Below are 18,310 nucleotides of genomic sequence, written 5' to 3'. Positions count from 1 at the left end.
TGTTTTTGTGACTTTGGTTAAATGAATGAGCATTGTTTCAGTGACCTATGATCCTGTTATGTTTTAAAATGTTTTTAATATTTCTAACAAACTTCCCAAATATCATAATATAACTAAAGCTCTTTTAGACTCCAATTGACTCTGGGGTGCTTCAAAGAAACATCTCTCAGACATCTCAGAGAGAAATGTTAAGCTAAGTGTATTTGATATTTTTATTTCAAAACCATTGTCCAGTGACTGAATGTGAACTTTAGGTTGTAATGTATGGATAAATGTCATTAATATGAATATTGCAAAATTTATATGGACTCCCTAATATCTGAGATGTCTTGATATAATATTATCAGTCATTTCTATTGGTTATCCTAAAATGTTATATGTTGCAGAAATGTCCACGTTGCCTGCTAATTGCATTGTACTCAAATCTTTAACTATGCTATTTTAAGTTTTATACCTAATAGGCTCAGTTCAGTTCAGTGGCTCAGTTGTGTCTGAATCTTTGTGACCCTATGGACTGCAGGAGGACACGCCAGTCCTCCCTGTCCATCACCAACTCCCGGACTTTACTCAAACTCATGTCCATAGAGTTGGTGATGCCATCTGATCATCTCATCCTCTGTCATCCCTGTCTCCTCTGGCCTTGAAACTTCCCAGCATCAGGGTCTTTTCCAACGAGTTGGTTCTTTACATCAGGTGGCCAAGGTATTGGAGTTTCACCTTCAGCATCAGTCAATCTAATGAATATTCAGGATTGGTTTCCTTTAGGATGGACTGGTTGGATCCCCTTGCTGTCCAAGGAACTCTCAATAGTCTTCTCCAACACCACAGTTCAAAACCATCAATTCTTCTGCACTCAGCTTTCTTTATAGTCCAAATCTCACATCCATACATGACTACTGGAAAAACCATAGCTTTGACTAGACGGACCTTTGTCGGCAAAGTAATTTCTCTGCTTTTTAATATTCTCTCTGGGTTGGGCATACCTTTTCTTGCAAGGAGACTCTTTTAATTTCATGGTTGCAGTCACCATCTGCAGTGATTTTGGAGTCCAGGAAAATAAACTCTCTCACTGTTTCCATTGTTTCCTCATCTATTTGCCATGAAGTGATGAGACTGAATGCCATGATCTTAGTTTTCTGAATGTTGAGTTTTAAGCCAACTTTTTGACTGTCCTCTTGCACTTTCATCAAGAGGCTCTTTACTTCTTGTTTGCTTTCTGCCATAAGGGTGGTATTATCTGCATATCTGAGGTTATTGCTATTTCTCCCAGCAATCTTGATTCCAGCTTGTGCTTCATCCAGCCCGGAGTTTCTCATGATGTATTCTGCATATAGGTTAAATAAGCAGAGTAACGACATACAGCCTTGACGTACTCCTTTCCTTATTTGGAACCAGTCTGTTGTTCCATGTCCAGTTCTAACTGCTGCTTCCTGACCTTCATAAAGATGTCTCAGGAGGCAGATCAGGTGGCCTGGTATTCCCATCTCTTTCAGAATTTTCCACAGTTTGATGTGATCCACATAGTCAAAGGCTTTGGCATAGTCAATAAAGCAAAAGTAGATTTTTTTTTTTTTTCTGGAACTCTTGCTTTTTCGATGATCCAGCCGATGTTGGCAATTTGATTTCTGGTTCCTCTGACTTTTTAAATCCAGGTTGAACATTTGGTTTTTTTTTTTTTTTTCTAATTTTATTTTATTTTTAAACTTTACATAATTGTATTAGATTTGCCAAATATCAAAATGAATCTGCCACAGGTATACATGTGTTCCCCATCCGGAACCCTCCTCCCTCCTCCCTCCCCATACCATCCCTCTGGGCCGTCCCAGTGCACCAGCCCCAAGCATCCAGCATCGTGCATCGAACCTGGACTGGCAACTCATTTCCTACATGATATTTTACATGTTTCATTGCCATTCTCCCAAATCTTCCCACCCTCTCCCTCTCCCACAGAGTCCATAAGACTGTTCTATACATCAGTATCTCTTTTACTGTCTCGTACACTGGGTTATTGTTACCATCTTTCTAAATTCCATATATATGCGTTAGTATACTGTATTTATGTTTTTCCTTCTGGCTTACTTCACTCTGTATAATAGGCTCCAGTTTCATCCACCTCATTAGAACTGATTCAAATGTATTCTTTTTAATGGCTGAGTAATACTCCATTGTGTATATGTACCACTGCTTTCTTATCCATTCATCTGCTGATGGACATCTAGGTTGCTTCCATGTCTTGGCTATTATAAACAGTGCTACAATGAACATTGGGGTACATGTGTCTCTTTCCCTTCTGGTTTCCTCAGTGTGTATGCCCAGCAGTGGGGTTGCTGGATCATAAGGCAGTTCTATTTCCAGTTTTTTAAGGAATCTCCACACTGTTCTCCATAGTGGCTGTACTAGTTTGCATTCCCACCAACAGTGTAAGAGGGTTCCCTTTTCTCCACACCCTCTCCAGCATTTATTATTTGTAGACTTTTGGATCACAGCCATTCTGACTGGTGTGAAATGGTACCTCATAGTGGTTTTGATTTGCATTTCTCTGATAATGAGTGATGTTGAGCATCTTTTCATGTGTTTGTTAGCCATCTGTATGTCTTCTTTGGAGAAATGTCTGTTTAGTTCTTTGGCCCATTTTTTGATTGGGTCGTTCATTTTTCTGGAGTTGAGCTGTAGGAGTTGCTTGTATATTTTTGAGATTAGTTGTTTGTCGGTTGCTTCATTTGCTATTATTTTCTCCCATTCTGAAGGCTGTCTTTTCACCTTGCTAATAGTTTCCTTTGATGTGCAGAAGCTTTTAAGGTTAATTAGGTCCCATTTGTTTATTTTTGCTTTTATTTCCAATATTCTGGGAGGTGGGTCATAGAGGATCCTGCTGTGATGTATGTCGGAGAGTGTTTTGCCTATGTTCTCCTCAGGTTGAACATTTGGAATTCCACAGTTCACATGCTGTTGAAGCCTGGCTTGGAGAATTTTGAGCATTACTTTGCTAGCATGTGAGATGAGGGCAATTGTGCAGTGGTGTGAACATTCTTTGGCATTGCCTTTCTTTGGGATTAGAATGAAAACTGACCTTTTCCAGTCCTGTGTCCACTGCTCAGTTTTCCAGATTTGCTGGCATGTTGACTGCAGCACTTTTACAGCATCATCTTTTAGGATTTGAAATAGATCAGCTGGAATTCCATTGCCTCCACTAGCTTTGTACTGAACTGGGTAACAAATGGCAAACCCTAATGAAAAACCTGGCCACTTCATGTGGGTCAGTGGAAATCAATTAATGGGATTGAATAATTTGATATATATGATCTATAACTTTGATGATGGAAAATATACTAGCTTGAGTCTGTTTTCCAGTTAACCTTTCTCTCTTATGCTGTGACCTACCACAAATGGATAAAGTATGTCTTTGTAAACTGAGATGAAACACTTATCTTTTCTCTACCTGCTTAGTTCTGCCAATCGCATATGCTTGTCTCAAAGATTAAGCCATGCATAGTGTGAACAGCTTATACAATGAAACCGCAGATAGCTCATTAAGTCACTTATAGCTCCTTTGGTTGCTCAGTCTTTGCAACTGGATTATAACTAATTATACTAATCATTGTTTTAATTGTTCTTTGTTTCCAAATTGTTTATGCTTTTGTCTCTCTGCTGCATCATGACTTTGTCAGTGGTACTAGGCACATTACTCCTATCTGTCTATTTTATAAGAGGGTTGCCTTTTACAGTATGCAACCAGGCCTCCAACAAAGATGATGACTAGGTGACTCGAAGCAATTGATCAGAAATATACTTCTATATGCCATCAATAATTGTAATATTGTGAGTCCAAGTATGGGAAGAAACATTAAGGGAAATATCTCCTGGACCCTAATATGTTAGAAGATAGAGGATCCAGAGAATTTTTAACCATCTACCAATGGGCTTAACTTGAAAACTAACACCTGGAGTGGCATATCAACAAGATCTTTTACCTGATCTGGGATGAGCAGTGCCTTGGGACCAAAAAAATGGTCATGAAATGTCTCCCAAATATTGGTGAAATTTCCGACCATGGGGAGGGACTAAGATGTGGAGTATTTCCTGCCATATTGATAAACAAGAATGTCACAGTCTTCAGCGATTCCAGTCCTCCAGTGCCTAAAGGCACTCAGGAAGGAAAAGCACCTGTGATCTGGCAGCCATCAGATTGCAACCACCCCCTACTTTGAGCCCTGAGGAACTCTGGATGCAGCATACTGGCCCCAGAGAGCTGAGATGCATATGTAAAGAACAATTTCACTGAGCCCAAACTCTTGCATCTTCCCATGCATAGAAAAGTGCTAAATTCCTTAACTTGAGATATCTGGTTTCCTTTAATTAACAATAACCTTTCGATGTTCAGACTACCTACCCTTTGTTGTAAAATTTCTATATAGTCTGGCTCCTCCCCTAGCCTCCTTGGAGCAGTTTTCTCAGGGTCACTTGAGATGTTTTCTCCTAGGCTTGAAGTCCTAAATATTTCCATCAAATGAAACATAGCTCTCAACTTTTCGGCTGTGACTATTTTGTAAGTCGACATCATTCATAAAATGTATATCAGGTCTATAGTGAACACTCAGTGAATAGTAACCATTAGGTGTGATTGAGATGACAATGAATACAAATAAGCAACAAACAAATGTATGATTGTATGATTGCAATTACTTTTAATATTGTAAAAATAATTTAGCAAAGTAAAAGAACCATTTGGGGGCTTAGTTTGAAAACTTAGTATTCCTCTAAAGAAAAAAGATGAGAACAAGATTTATCCTTAGATGATTTTAAACCAAAGTTATTCTAATATTTAATCCAGTAACCAATTATTGGGTTTAGACTAAAGTTATTTTAAAATTTAATCTATTAAACAGTTATTGGATATTGTCTCTGTGCCAAGGGACTTCCCAGGGGGCTCAGTGAAAAGGAATTCACCTGCAGTGCAGGAGTGGTGAGTTTGAAGATCCCCTGGAGAAAGAAATGGCAACCCATTCTATTATTGTTGCCTGGGAAATCCCATGGACAGAGGAGCCTGGCAGGCTACAGTCCATGGGGTTGCAAAGAGTTGGACATAACTTGGTGACTAAAACAACAGCAACAACATTGAGCCAGGAAATATGAAAGGATCAGAAATACAAAATTAAGTATAGTTCAGTGATATAAGCATGCTGATTGATCAAGTTCATGACAAAATCTGAATGAAGAAGGGAAACATACTAGAGAGTTATCCAGATATAAAATGATGAGATAAGTGTATGACATTTTCTTATTTGCTTAACTGTGATTTATTTTATTTCTACTTTGATGTTTTAATAGTTGTGGTTTTTCAATATATACTTAAATTTCTACAATAGGAGAAACATCTTAATTTCCAACCAGATTTAGTTTGGGTATTTTTCAATGCAACATTCATGATCTTATTATTAAACTAGGATAAATAATCTGTGGAATTTATTGTGTTTGATCATGATTGCTTACCTATCCAAAATAAAAGCTGGCAAAATTTGCTTGTATATAGATAATTAATCTTGCTCAATTGTCTAAAAATAGTATCTATATGGGTTATTTTCATTCCTTACTGATTTCCTCATCCTATAAATTCTTATCTTTATTCAGGATTTCCATTGTCTCTTTTCTATCTTCTATATAGTTAACTATCTTGGTGAGCCCAACTATTCAATTATTGGGAGATAACATTTTGTGATTTAAAAAGGACCTCCAATTTTGTGTCAATATTTTGGTTCTTGATATATAAGATGTAAGGACAAAAACAAATTAAAAGCAAAAATATTTGCTTCTCCCTGTGAAAAATAAGGGAAGAAATATCTTACCCTCGTTTTTCTTAGATATTTGATTTAGAAAACTTATCATTATAAGTACTTTCTCAGTCTCTTTGAAATGTATGTAAATCTTTTTAAACTTCAAAAAGTACTTTGTCACTTTTACAATTCGGTAATATCTTTCTGTAGGACCTAGGAACCATCTCTCTGAAACACAGTCATCAAGGAGGAGCACCATATCTCCCAGTTTCTGTGAGAGCCCAACGATGACCAAACTGCAAAGCTACCGCCTGTCATAGAGGTAAGAATTTAATTTGCATTTGGGTAAATCCAATTAACAAATATAATTGGTCATCTCAATTAGGTGAATTTAGAATGAACTATGGTGCTGTCAAGTCCTCTTACTTGAATAATTGTTGTTGTTTACCTTGGGAACCCATTTGGAACGGCTTATGTCTGCTTGGCTGTATAGAAAGGTGAGATTTCTTTCAGCCTTTGGAATCTCTTAGTTCTCTTAGTGGGTTACCTGTGAGACTCATCATGTTCTGGCTTAATACTCATTCAAAAATAAAATTATTTTCTCTCACTTCTGCCTTTGTGAAGCCATTTTTCTGGCTTGGCAGAAGATTTTTTAAAAAATCTTATTTCCTCAACAAAGTAAATACATTCACTCATTGCTCAGCAGCTATTTAAAAGTAAACAAAAATCCATATGTGTGTAAGTATATGTTAGTCTCAATATTTTGATACTGTTTATTATAAGTGAAAAACAATAGAATATCATCAGTTTCATGTGTTATAAGCTAAATTATATGTATTAGAGAAATATGTGGAAGAATACACAGCAAACTGCTAATATCAGCTAATTAGTTGGGGACAGAATATTATATTTTATCTTATGTATCCATCCTCATATTTTTCAACTTGTTGCAGTAAGTTTGTATTATTGTTTGTTTTTCTATTACAAAATGTAAATTTATTTTCAAAAAGATGCTAATTGCACTTGCAACGTAAACATCATTAATTAAAGCAGGGACAATTCCCCTTGTACTTTTTTTAATGTTCAACTTTTAATGTGGTACTATATAAATATTTGTAAAATTAAAACATGTATGAATGAATGAATACCCATAACCAGAGAAGATTTTTTGACGGAATAGTTAAGACGTGAAGAAGCTATACTGAAAGAGTTGACAGAAGTTTGGGGGTTAAAAAAAATGCACACAACAGAAGCAGTATATAAATAAATAACTTTTGGGAAAAGTTTGGCCAATAAAAGACTTGGTAAAGTGACTTATTTTGTTTAAAAGAGATCCTTTTGTATTTGTGACTTCTCAGAGCATATTGGCATGCTTATTAATATCCTTCTTGGTGGCAAAGAGGCTGAAGATAGAAAAGGAAACAGGATAACTAAAAGCTGGAGATCACTGAGAAAGCAGGAGGAGGTACTGGTGTTGAATTCGTTCATCCTGAGTTCTTCTGTTATAACAAAAAGGAAGGAAATGTCACAGAGGCAAGTCTGCTAGTGAATCTATTGGAAGATTTGGAGGATCTTGGCTGAGCATGACTTTTCTCTCTCTGTGAGGCCAAGAAATGCAATATGATGCATCAGTTTTTAATGCTGCAGTTGCTCTAGTGAGTCCAGTATATGTACAAACAAAAGTGATACCTTACATGCAATGCAGGAGACCCCAGTTCGATTCCTGGGTCAAGAAGATCCACTGGAGAAGGGATAGTCTACCCATCCAGTATTTTGGGATGGACATGAGTTTGGGTAAATTCCAGGAGTTGGTGATGGACAGGGAGGCCTGGCATGCTGCCATTCATGGGGTTGCAAAGAGTCGGACACGACTGAGCAACTGAGCTGAACTGAATGGAACTGAACTTGTCGCTCAGCTTGTAAAAAATCCGCCTGCAATGTGGGAGACCTGGGATCAGTCCCTGGATCAGGAAGATCCCCTGGGAAGGGACAGGCTACCTACTCCAGTATTATGGCCTGGAGAATTCCATGGACTGTATAGTCCATGAGGTTGCAAAGAGTTGGACATGACTGATATACTTTCACTTTCACTTTGCATACTTTCAAAGCTACAAGTTTTAGTGGTCATTTGCATATTCAGCTACTAATTCTGAAGAGTGGTCATTGTGTCTGACTGCTCAAGGGCAGATATTTTTTCATTCTTAGTTCAATTCAGTTCAGTACAGTAGCTCAGTAGTGGCCGACTCTTTGTGACCCCATTAATTGCAGCACACCAGGCTTCCCTGTCCATCACCAACTCCCAGAGTTCACCCAAACTCATGTGCATTGAGTTGATGATGCCATCAAGCCATCTCATCCTCTGTTGTCGCCTTCTCCTCCTGCCCCCAATCTGTCCCAGCATCAGAGACTTTTCCAATGAGTCAGCTCTTCACATGAGATGGCCAAAGTATTGGACTTTCAGCTTTAGCATCAGTCCTTCCAAAGAACACCCAGGGCTGATCTCCTTTAGAATGCACTGGTTGGATCTCCGTGCAGTCCAAGGGACTCTCAAGAGTCTTCTCCAACACCACAGTTCAAAAGCATCAGTTCTTTGGTGTTCAGCTTTCTTCACAGTCCAACTTTCACATCCATACATGACCACTGGAAAAACCATAGCCTTGACTAGACTAACCTTTGTTGGTAAAGTAATGTCTCTGCTTTTGAATATTCTATCTAGGTTGGTCATAACTTTCCTTCCAAGGAGTAAGCGTCTTTTAATTTCATGGCTGCAGTCACCATCTGCAGTGATTTTGGAGCCCTAAAAAATAAAGTCTGACACTGTTTTCACTGTTTCCCCATCTATTTCCCATGAAGTGATGGGACTGGATGCCATGATCTTCGTTTTCTGAATGTTGAGCTTTAAGCCAACTTTTTCACTCTCCTCGTTCACTTTCATCAAGAGGCTTTTTAGTTCCTCTTCACTTTCTGCCATAAGGGTGGTGTCATATGCATATCTGAGGTTATTGATATTTCTCCTGGCAATCTTGATTCCCTCTTGTGCTTCTTCCAGCCCAGCATTTCTCATGATGTACTCTGCATATAAGTTAAATAAGCAGGGTCACAATATACAGCCTTGACATACTCCTTTTCCTATTTGGAAACAGTCTGTTGTTCCATGTCCAGTTCTAACTGTTGCTTCCTGACCTGCATACAAATTTCTCAAGAGGCAGGTCAAGTGGTCTGGTATTCCCATTTCTTTGAGAATTTTCCACAGTTTATTGTGATCCACACAATCAAAGGCTTTAGCATAGTCAATAAAGCAGAAATAGATGTTTTTCTGGAACTCTCTTCCTTTTCCCATGATGCAGTGAATGTTGGCAATTTGATCTCTGGTTCCTCTGCCTTTTCTAAAACCCACTTGAACATCTGGAATTTCATGGTTCACATATTGCTGAAGCCTGGCTTGGAGAATTTTGAGCATTACTTTACTAGTGTGTGAGATGAGTGCAATTGTGTGGTAGTTTGAGCATCCTTTGGCATTGCCTTTATTTGGGATTGGAATGAAAACTGACCTTTTCCAGTTCTGTGGCCACTGCTGAGTTTTTCAAATTTGCTGGCATATTGAGTGCAGCACTTTCACAGCATCATCTTTAAGGATTTGAAATAGCTCTACTGGAATTCCATCACCTCCACTAGCTCTGTTCGTAGTGATGCTTTCTAAGGCCCACTTGACTTCACATTCCAGGATGTCTGGCTCTAGGTGAGTGATCACACCATCATGATTATCTTGGTCATGAAGCTCTTTTTTTGTACAATTCTTCTGTGTATTCTTGCCACCTCTTCTTAATATCTTCTGCTTCTGTTAGGTCCATACAATTTCTGTCCTTTATTGAGCCCATCTTTGCATGAAATGTTCCCTTGGTATCTCTAATTTTCTTGAAGAGATCTCTAGTCTTTCCCATTGTGTTGTTTTCCTCTATTTCTTTGCGTTGATTGCTAAGGAAAGCTTTCTTATCTCTCCTTGCTATTCTTTGGAACTCTGCATTCAGATGCTTATACCTTTCCTTTTCTCCTTTGCTTTTCGCTTCTCTTCTTTTCACAGCTATTTGTAAGGCCTCCCCAGACAGCCATTTTTCTTTTTTTCATTTCTTTTCCATGGGGATGGTCTTGATCCCTGTCTCCTGTACAATGTCACAAACCTCCATCCATAGTTCATCAGGCACTCTATCTATCAGATCTAGTCCCTTAAATCTATTTCTCACTACTACTGTATAATCTTAAGGAATTTGATTTAGGCTATACCTGAATGGTCTAGTTGTTTTCCCTACTTTCTTCAGTTTAAGTCTGAATTTGGCAATAAGGAGTTCATGATCTGAGCCACAGTCAGCTCCTGGTCTTCTCCCCATATGCACCACCCTGCAGTTCATCACAGATCATCAGCCCATTTTCTCCTTTCCTCTTGGTGTGTTCCTATCTGGGGTCCTTGGTTCCTTTCTTCAGTCAGGACCACCAAAGAGCTTGAAAGAGAAGGTAATAAATTCCAGATCCATTTGTTCCTGTAAATTTTAAGATTCTTTCTTAGTTGTGAGAGAATTCAGAGGGGAAGCAAAGAGGTTGAAAAAGTAAAGTGAGAATTTATTTAAGCAAGAATAAGGTCTCAGAGGGAGAGCAGGCAGACAGGTGAGGAGCTGCTGCCCTGGGTTTCTTTGGCAAGCTGATTATGAGGGGCATACAAATGGAGGGGTGGAATACTCACTGGGGAGGGAGGAATTTGGGGGTCATCTTCCCTGATTTTCATCCCTATTCTGTCTTCCCAAGGGGAGAAGGGATTTTTGTCCTTATTTAGCTTAGATCAGAAGTGTCAAGGCATTGGTGCATGATGGGTACTTATCTGTAAGGCTAATTTTATTCTGTTGAGAGCATAATGAGCAAAAGTTTATATTTGGAGCCAAGAGATTTAAGCAAAAACCATGTTGTTGGGATACACGGCCCTGCCTGGCCTGAATTAGTAGCTGACTATGCACCTTTCTTTGCTTTCAGGACATTTATCACCAAAAATGCATGGTCTTCTGTCAGTCTGGTGGTTCTGCTTTTCTTTGTTTGCCTATGGGCCCCAGCTGTTTACAAGATGTGTGGTTTTCTGCTACCTGGCACCTGCCCCTATTACTCTGCTCATATCTATCTACCTGCCTGTTATAACACCTTTTATTCCAAAGACTCTGTGTCAATTGGGGTTTGGTTAAGAAATCAGAAGTAATTCCAGGTATTTCAAAGAGTAAATATCTTGATAAAGGGGACTGAAAAAAATTAAAAGGCTTGGGATGGGAAAGATTAGGGAAGCAGCTCTACCATTTAGGAAATCAGGAAATGCTTAAATTATAGGAAACCACTGCCATTGATTTCACTGTCTACTGTACTGTAACAGGTAGTTCTTTGTAGGACACTGGGAAGCTGCTAGAAAAACCTTGTTTCTGAAGCCTTAGTAATTGCTAGCCACTGCCACGAGAATAATTGCTTTTGCTTTTTTGTATTCCCTCCAGATTTAGACCAGTTCCTCTCATTGGCAAAATGTAACCTAGGGCTATAATGACAAGAATTCTTGAAAATGCAGTTCCTAGACTTCCAGCTAGTATTATAAAAGGAAAACATAGAAGGGGAAAAAAATGGGCTGAGTAGTCCACCCAATTCCACACAATCCAGCACATTTCTCAGCCGAATTACCCACATCATTTCCCAAGGAACAGTTCTCACTTGACCTGTAGTAAAAGATGCTGACTCTGTGTTCTCGCTAATTCAGGTGAGACCCTAGTAGAAACTACGCCAGAAAGTTGAAGCTAGTCAAGCTTTAAAGGGCTAGGTTGATTTGCCTCTAGTGGTCATTATCACAGGTCTTTATCAGTAGCCTCAAGGGCATAGCAAATTAGTGCAAGAGTCACTTGTATGGTTGCCAAACAGAAATTTAGTAATATTTCTATACTTCCTTTAACTCCCACCAAGTTGTTTGAAAACAAAAAAAAAAAAAAAAAAAAAAAAAAGGGGGGGGGTGGGGGGAGGGGAGAAGTACCATGTTCAAAAGATCACTAAACACTTGCATTCAGAATAAGTTATACTTCTCAATCTATGAGGTAACTGTATTGCATGTAATAATTTTGTAAAGATGATTTGTAAGAAAGTTCAAGAAAAAAATTTATAAATGAAATTGCTTTGAAGATTTTAACTTAAAGCAAACTTGTGAACTAACTTTGGTAAAGAAAGTAGAAAATTAGGAAAGTTTAAGCAGGATGCAAAGACTACAATCACAGTATATTCACATAGGTTATTATACTGAGTAATCCACAAGGAAACATTACAGTTAAACTTAGTAAGGAGATTTGGAAAAGCTGAGAATACCATAATAAAATCAGTGAGTTTTATGAAACCATGATCAAACCTTTCAGTTTTGTGAAACGTCAAGAATTTCTTATTTCTAGATTTAAATCTGAATGTCTTAGACTGCTGCTTATTTCTTCCACAAGAATATTGGCAAGCATATGCAACAACTATCTTGCTTTGTAGAAGCCTCATTTTATTTCTGTTTAGGGAAAAGTTCAGACTCTGGGAAGAAGATAGTGGTCATAACAGGGCCATTAGATGATTAAATTGGGACTGATGGAAAAAGAAATGGAAGACTTAAAATATATTCTTTAGTTTTAGGAGAACCTGGAATTTGAAGGTCATGCTTGGCAATGCTTAAATTTCACCCTTAATTAAATACACAGTTTAAGACTCCTTAAACACATACAGCTTTTAAAACGTGGGAATTTCAAAACAAAATACCTGAGTTTCTCACTTCTTTTATTCTCATCAATTCAGTTCAGTCGTTCAGGTGTGGCTGACTCTTTGCGACCCCATGAATTACACCACCCCAGGCCTCCCTGTCCATCACCAACTCCCGCAGTTCACTCAAACTCATATCCATTGAGTCAGTGATGCCATCCGGCCATCTCATCCTCTGTCGTCCCCTTCTTCTCCTGCCCCCAATCCCTCCCAGCATCAGAGTCTTTTCCAATGAGTCAACTCTTCACATGAGATGGCCAAAGTATTGGACTTTCAGCTTCAGCATTGGTCCTTCCAATAAACACCCAGGACTGATCTCCTTTAAGATGGACTGGTTGGATCTCCTTGCAGTCCAAGGGACTCTCGAGAGTCTTCTCCAACATCACAGTTCAAAAGCATCAATTCTTCGGTGCTCAGCTTTCTTCACAGTCCAACTCTCACATCCATACATGACCACTGGAAAAACCATAGCCTTGACTAGATGGAGCTTTGTTGGCAAAGTAATGTCTCTGTTTTTAAATATGCTATCTAGGTTGGTCATAACTTTCCTTCCAAGGAGTAAGCATCTTTTAATTTCATGGCTGCAGTCACCATCTGCAGTGATTTTGGAGCCCAGAAAAATAAAGTCTGACACTGTTTCCACTGTTTCCCCATCTATTTCCCATGAAATGATGTGACCAGATGCCATTGCCTTCTCCGATGGTACATTATAAATGTGCATATTATAGGTATGCAATAAACATTGCAAATGACATGGTTGATGATGATGGTGATGTGATTCTGTTGGTACGTAGATTAAAACTTGATTGGGGAATTGCTTGGATGCCAATCTGATAACATTAGATACAATTTTTACCTAAGGGTATGGCAACCCACTCCAGTACTCTTGCCTGGAAAATCCCATGGACGGAGGAGCCTGGTAGGCTGCGGTCCATGGGGTCGCTAAGAGTTGGACACGACTGAGCAACTTCACTTTCACTTTTCACTTTCATACATTGGAGAAGGAAATGGCAACCCACTCCAGTGTTCTTGCCTGGAGAATCCCAGGGACGGGGGAGCCTGGTAGGCTGCTGTCTATGGGGTCGCAGAGTCAGACACGACTGAAGCAACTTAACAGTAGCAGAAGCAGCAGAAAAGAATTATGGAAAATTTAAATGACAAAGTCAAAATTTTAAGAAAGAACCTGTAGTTGCATATATAATGAAATCAAGCATAGTGGGGAAAAGAAAATGTGTTGATGGGGAATCCAGTTTGAAAATGTAGATTAGTTGTCAGAGGAAGAAAAACATTAGCAACTTAGGCTTTTTAGAAAATAATAAATGAATTAATAAGGACTTGAGCGTCAATGACATTAGTGAAAATTAAACTAAAGCAGTGCAAAATGAGAATTGTGACTCCTGACATGAAATCAACATATTTATGTAATCAGCATCCCCCCATCCCTGACATATCCGTTCTATTGTCACCTTTACTATATTGCAAAGAATGTAGAATATGCCTGTAGGACAGCATCCTAACTGCTAATGTCTGTCTCACCTTCAAATGTAGTGTAATGGGTTGGAACATATGTAGTTTGGAAACACATATTCTTTTCTCACTTAAGCTAAAGAGTGAAATGTACTGAACAAACTGTTGTACGACACTTTTAAGCTAGGCTTGCAACCTTGGGATGTTATCACACTTTGTATTATCACTCTGGATAAGATAGATACAAAGAGGGAATGAAAAGAAAGTGAAAGTGAAATTGCTCAGTTGTGTCTGACACTTTGTGACCCCATGGACTGTAGCCTACCAGGCTCCTCCATCCATGGGATTTTCCAGTCAAGAGTACTGGAGGGGTTGCCATTTCCTTCTCCAGGGGATCTTCCCAACCCAGGGTTCAAACCTGGGTCTCCCATGTTGCATGCAGACACTTTACTGTCTAAACCACTGGGGAAGCTAGGAATACAAGTGGAATAGAAAGGAAGAAGGAGGGAATAGAAGGGGAAAAAAAGAATGGCTCCATTTCCCAATGGCCAGTTGCTAGAGCCAGCCTCAGATTCTGCTTGCTTCTTCTTTTGCTTCCAGAATCTTTCTAAGCCGTTTTGCATTTCAAGTGGAGGGTCAACTCCTGTATGGAGGCATTACCATGGTCAATGTGATCATCTCAGCCACTGAAAAGGAGAAAGAATCTCAATAAGCAGAAACGGTTAAAAGATTCTAAGAGAGAACAAAGGAGGAAGAATTTTGGCCATATTCAAACTCCATCTGCAATCTTTTTACTCTTTGTATCCAGATGTTGCTATTTATTGTCACGTAGTTCCTGTGTTTCTCTGGTGCCTCCAAATTGCCCTTGAGAGGAAGAAGAATGTGAAAATGGGAAAAGGATCTAAATCCCATGTATCATGTAGCTTCTTAGTTCTTATTCTCACATATTCAACAACACATTTTTTGCCCACTTCTTATAATATTTGGTACAGTTTTTTAAATTAAGTAGCTTTTAAAACTCTGGCAAATTTATTTCAAAAGTAGATTTCATATTACAAATCATGGCTTCACAGTATGCTACCCCCAAATATGACACCTTAGTACTTAGGATTTTAAGCTGAAGTCATTTGAACAGCAGAAGCAGGAATGTCTCTTTAGCTTTTCTCTGCCTTCTCCCTTAAAATAGGTGGCAAAAACCTCATGTGAGAGGTATCCTCTATATCAGAAGGAAGGAGCAGTCTTTATCTCCTAAGACAAAAGGATTCCCAAAAGAATTCAAACAGGCCTTGTTAATGTTTCCCTAGTGTCTACACTTCTTCATACCCTCCGACCTATCGTATTTGTACATGACTGCACACTCCTCTTGATAACTAGCATGAAAATACTCAGGTCTGTTTCTTTTGGTCTTCATTTCCTTAGGTAGATTTCCATGCTATGTAAAATGTATATAAATCTGTATTATTTCCTTCTATTAGTATGTCTTTCTCAATTTAAATTTCAAACCCATTTAGAGACCCCAAGGGAAGGTGAAGAAAACTTTTCCTTCTCTTCACTACCAATATTACTAAGCATAAAAGAGGGCAACAATAAAAATGTATAAATTAGTTTCTTTGTAATAACATGAAATAATTTTGTGAATCACCAGAGGTATGTGGGGATTTCCCAGGTGGTGCTAGTGGTAAAGAACCTGCTTGCCATTGCAGGAGACATAAGAGACACAGGTTCGATCCCTGGGTTGGGAAGATCCCCTGGAGGAGGGCATGACAACTCACTCCAGTATTCTTGCCTGGAGGATCCCATGGACAGAGGAGCCTCGGGCCATGGTCCATAGAGTCACAAAGAGTCGGATATGACTGAAGCAATTTAACATGCAAGTACTCAAAGGTACATGAACCACACTTTGGGGGAGCAAGGTATTAGAGGCTAGACTTCATCGTGAAAGTTCCAAAGGCAGGATTACCAGGGTATTTGGTGACTGATTGTAGGTAAGAAGGGCACAGTTGGCACAAATAATAATTAGTGTAAGATCAAGTAAACTTGTCATAAAAATGAAAAAAGTAAGATACAAAGCATATCATTGAAAATTACAAACTGATATTTGTACAAATAGTAAGGAAGGAGATAAAGCTTTTGAACTGATCATCCTCCAATTAATATCTGATAATCCAAGAAAAAATGTTCTAGTTCTCTTTCACAAAAAGAATGAAGAAATAAACAGCATATAAGCATTTCAAAATGGCATATATGCATTCCTGAAAAACCTTACATTCTGCAAAAATTGTAGTGTCAAATCTGTTACTCTTTACAACTTCATAAACGGAGCACTAACATAAGGAGAAATAATCGTCCTTTTAAAAGACATTGACAGATTTTCATAAAAAGCAAATTCCTAATAAATTAATAAATTGTACTGTAAGAATAAGATGTTTAAAAGAAACCAAAAAAGGGAAAACAACCTGATGGAAGATATATCAGGAGTGTGGAGTTATACAAACAGAGAAAAATTACAAAGATGGAGACAAGTTAGTAATAAAGACAAAGCAAGTGGCCGAACTCTGGGAGGGTAGGGAAGGACAGGGGAGCCTGGCATACTGCAGTCCATGGGGTCATAGAGTCAGACACAACTGAGCATGCACGCATGCACACACAATCTAATGACACAGGTTCTTAAAAGCAGAGAATCTTTCCTGGCTGTGGTCAGGCACACAGGAATATGAAGAGAGGTCAGAGTGATACAACGTTGCTGATTTTGAAGAGCAGTAAGGGGATTCAAAAAAGGACATGTTTTGCATCCTCTAGAAACTGGAAAAGGCAAGGAAGGACACAAATTCTCCTCCAGAAAGGAATTCCAGAAAGGAATACAGCTGTGCAGATGCCTGCATCCTAGCCTAGAGAGATACAGGATCCCTGTCAGACGACTGCAGCAGCTAGCACTGCTACTATTACTATGACTACTGCCACTACTGCCATCATAGATCTGTAAGACAGTGCATGTGTGTTGTTGTAAAGCCACTAACTTTGTGATAATTTGTTAAGCAGAAATAGAAAACTCATATGACATGTGTCTGTGTTTTGCATTTTTTTATATGCCATTAATGACAGAATGATCTCTGTTCGTTTCCAAGGCAAACCATTCAATATCACAGTAATCCAAGTCTATGCCCAACCAGTAATGCTGAAGAAGCTGAAGTTGAATGGTTCTATGAAGACCTACAAGACCTTTTAGAACTAACACCCCAAAAAGATGTCCTTTTCATTATAGGGGACTGGAATGCAAAAGTAGGAAGTCAAGAAACACCTGGAGTAACAGGCAAATTTGGCCTTGGAATACGGAATGAAGCAGGGCAAACACTAATAGAGTTTTGTCAAGAAAATGCACTGGTCATAAGAAACACCCTCTTCCAACAACACAAGAGAAGACTCTACACATGGACATCACCAGATGGTCAACACCGAAATCAGATTGATTGTATTCTTTGCAGCCAAAGATGGAAAAGCTCTATACAGTCAGCAAACACTAGACCAGGAGCTGACTGTGGCTCAGACCATGAACTCCTTATTGCCAAATTCAGACTGAAATTGAAGAAAGTAGGGAAAACCACTAGACCATTCAGTTATGACCTAAATCAAATCCCTTATGATTTTACAGTGGAAGTGAGAAATAGATTTAAGGGCCTAGATCGATAGACAGAGTGCCTGATGAACTATGGAATGAGGTTGGTGACATTGTACAGGAAATAGGGATCAAGACGATCCCCATGGAAAAGAAATGCAAAAGCAAAATGGCTGTCTGGGGAGGCCTTACAAATAGCTGTGAAAAGAAGAGAAGTGAAAAGCAAAGGAGAAAAGGAAAGATATAAGCATCTGAATGAAGAGTTCCAAAGAAGAGCAAGAAGATATAAGAAAGCCTTCTTCAGCGATCAATGCAAAGAAATAGAGGAAAACAACAGAATGGGAAAGACTAGGGATCTCTTCAAGAAAATTAGAAATACCAAGGGAACATTTCATGCAAAGATGGGCTCAATAAAGGACAGAAATTGTATGGACCTAACAGAAGCAGAAGATATTAAGAAGAGGTGGCAAGAATACACAGAACTGTACAAAAAAGATCTTCACGACCCAGATAATCACGATGGTGTGATCACTGACCTAGAGCCAGACATCCTGGAATGTGAAGTCAAGTGGGCCTTAGAAAGCATCACTATGAACAAAGCTAGTGGAGGTGATGGAATTCCAGTTGAGTTATTTCAAATCCTGAAAGATGATGCTGTGAAAGT

The 18,310-nt window shown here is 38.8% G+C and overlaps 1 long non-coding RNA gene across 2 annotated transcripts in view; it reads left to right on the top strand.

The window, feature by feature from the left end:
- The window catches only part of LOC138988480 (uncharacterized), a 155,774-nt gene that overhangs the window by 60,199 nt on the left and 77,265 nt on the right, over positions 1-18,310 (top strand). For both annotated transcript variants that reach the window (XR_011464699.1, XR_011464698.1), the window contains one exon: positions 5,982-6,093. This is a non-coding gene — a long non-coding RNA (uncharacterized lncRNA). The remainder of the gene's footprint in view (positions 1-5,981; positions 6,094-18,310) is intronic.

Source organism: Bos mutus, chromosome 7, assembly GCF_027580195.1.
Source record: "Bos mutus isolate GX-2022 chromosome 7, NWIPB_WYAK_1.1, whole genome shotgun sequence".
Taxonomy (NCBI): domain Eukaryota; kingdom Metazoa; phylum Chordata; class Mammalia; order Artiodactyla; family Bovidae; genus Bos; species Bos mutus.
Note: the sequence above shows the minus strand (reverse complement) of the source record. Positions and strands in the feature narration are given on the sequence as shown.